Source organism: Portunus trituberculatus, chromosome 12 (genome assembly GCF_017591435.1).
Source record: "Portunus trituberculatus isolate SZX2019 chromosome 12, ASM1759143v1, whole genome shotgun sequence".
Taxonomy (NCBI): Eukaryota; Metazoa; Arthropoda; class Malacostraca; order Decapoda; family Portunidae; genus Portunus; species Portunus trituberculatus.
The window spans coordinates 10169839-10172338 of NC_059266.1; the positions used below are offsets into that span (position 1 = coordinate 10169839).

General features: G+C 38.4%; 2 protein-coding genes across 2 annotated transcripts in view; one reads left to right on the plus strand and one right to left on the minus strand.

Moving 5' to 3' along the window:
* The window catches only part of LOC123502778 (transmembrane protein 120 homolog), a 59347-nt gene that overhangs the window by 37003 nt on the left and 19844 nt on the right, over positions 1-2500 (minus strand). The gene's annotated exons all lie outside the window — the stretch shown is intronic.
* Positions 1-2500, plus strand: part of LOC123502641 — a 33542-nt gene that overhangs the window by 18502 nt on the left and 12540 nt on the right.

A 2500-nucleotide genomic window follows, 5' to 3' on the forward strand; every position in this document is an offset into this window, starting at 1 on the left:
AGAGAGAGAGAGAGAGAGAGAGAGAGAGAGAGAGAGAGAGAGAGAAATGGTTACATGATAAAACAACATCTTCATATTTTTGCCTTTCATCTCTCTCTCTCTCTCTCTCTCTCTCTCTCTCTCTCTCTCTCTCTCTCTCTCTCTCTCTATCAAAAGCATTCGATAGCATAAACCATAAAATGTTGATGAGAAAACTTAACATGCTAAAAATTGACTCATTTTGGTTCAACAGTTATTTGCACAAAAGAACGCAGTCCGTTAGAATCGGTAAACACATATCAGATAAAATAGATGTTTCTTATGGGGTTCCACAGGGATCTGTCCTTGGACCCATTCTATTTATTATTTACGTAAACGATCTCTCACAATACCTTTCAGACTGCCTTATTTTACAGTATGCTGATGATACACAATTCATTCACACTGGACGTATTGACAGGCTAGAAGACTTAATACGTAAGGAGAAGAAACTCTGTCAAAAGCCAAGCGCTATTTCAACTCAAATGGCTTATTGTTGAACACCAAAAAGACGCAGTGTATGTTTATTGGCAGTAGGGGACTCATATCACAGATCCCGCCCAACACCACCTTACGGGTTGACGGCGCCACAATCATTCCCAGCAGCTCTCTCAAGAATCTCGGCATATATTTCGATCAGCACATGACTTTCGACTCACACGTAAATAAAATAAGTGGCAAGATCTTCAGTACCATAATTTACATCAATCGGATAAAAGACAGTTTCAGCAAATGTTCAAGAAAAACAGTTATACAATCACTGGTTCTAAGTATTATTAATTATGGAATAAAGGTGTGGGTACAACAAGCAAAACACTTCTGAATCAAATTCAAAAATTGCAAAACTTTGCCGCAAAAGTTGCTCTTGGTGGTGCAGCTAAACACGAACATGCCACACCATTCTTGAGGGAGCTTGGATGGTTGAAGATAAATCAAAGATATATGTATGAGTTGGGTGTTATGATGTACAATGTAACAAGGAGTTCTCCCAACGCTATTGTTAAAATGCCATTAGTGAGTGAGATTTCTACTGCTGCTACCAGACAGCAACACCAATTATATGTGCCAAAAAGCAACACGTGTACAGGGGAGCGTTCCACACTAGTGGCTGGACCCAGACTCTGGAACAGCCTCCCCCACCACATCACAAATTCACACTCTTTACTCTCATTTAAGAAACATCTGTTCCTCCATCTTTTTAACCAACAGTTCACTTAGCAACATTATTGTTAGTCTGAAGATTTTATTTTGTTTTACCCTGATTACTTTATATTGATGTTACGCTTTTATATAGTAATTTTACCCTATTTTACTTCTGTTTTGTTTTAATTGTAACGCAGATGTATGTCTAAAGTTTTTAGTCAAATTAGATACATTGCCCAAATCATGGCAGAACTAATATTAGTTACCTACGTGTAAATTTTATTTTATAATATTTGCAGTTTTCCACTAAATTCAATATCTTTAGATGTCATAATGTATCTATTTATGTAAGATAATAACCATTGCAAAATGGAATAAAGATTTGATTCTGATTCTGATTCTGATTCTCTCTCTCTCTCTCGTAATTGCTCCCTATTATTATACATCATTTTCTACTTTCACCACCACCACCACCACCACTACCACCACCATCACCACCAACACCACCACCAAAATCTTATTAGCTTCCCCTCAAAAGAATATAATCAAGGCCCGTTTTCTTTGACCCATATTAATGTTATTCTCTTCCTGATACCCATTTTCTTCACAACAAAGAAAACGAGATCACAGGAGATGATGACGATGATGATGATGATGATAGCTGTGGTGGTGGTGGTGGTGGTGGTGTGGTGGTGATGGTGGTGATGATAGTGGTGGTGGTGGTGGTGGTGTTGATGGTGGTGGTGGTGGTGGTGGTGGTGGTGGTGGTGGTGGTGGTGGTGGTGGTGGTGGTGGTGGTGGTGGTGGTGGTGGTGGTGGTGGTGGTAGTGGTGGTAAAATGAATGATCATTTTTTTTATTATAATATTTTTTACCTTTTTATCTCTTTTTAATTATTATGTATGCGATTTATTCTCTCTCTCTCTCTCTCTCTCTCTCTCTCTCTCTCTCTCTCTCTCTCTCTCTCTCCTTTCCTCCATAAATAAGTAGATCAGAAGGGTAATTCACTACTCAAAGTGGAGGAGAGGGAGAGGTAGATCGAATTTCCCTCCCTCATCTTTTCCTCCTTTCCTCCAACGTCTCAAAATTCCCTCACTCTTTCATTTTTTTTCTCTCTCTCCTTTCTTCCTTTATTCCTCTCTTCATATTACTTCTCATTCTTCCATCTTCTGTTTTTCTTTTATCGCATTTTGATTCTACCACTATTCTGACTCTCCTTTCTCATCCTCATTTCTTTTATCATTCTTTCGTCATTCCTTAGCATTGTTTTCTACTTTTTTTCTGTTCATCATCAAGTCCTACATGCAATTACATACACAATAACATTCTGCATTACCTGT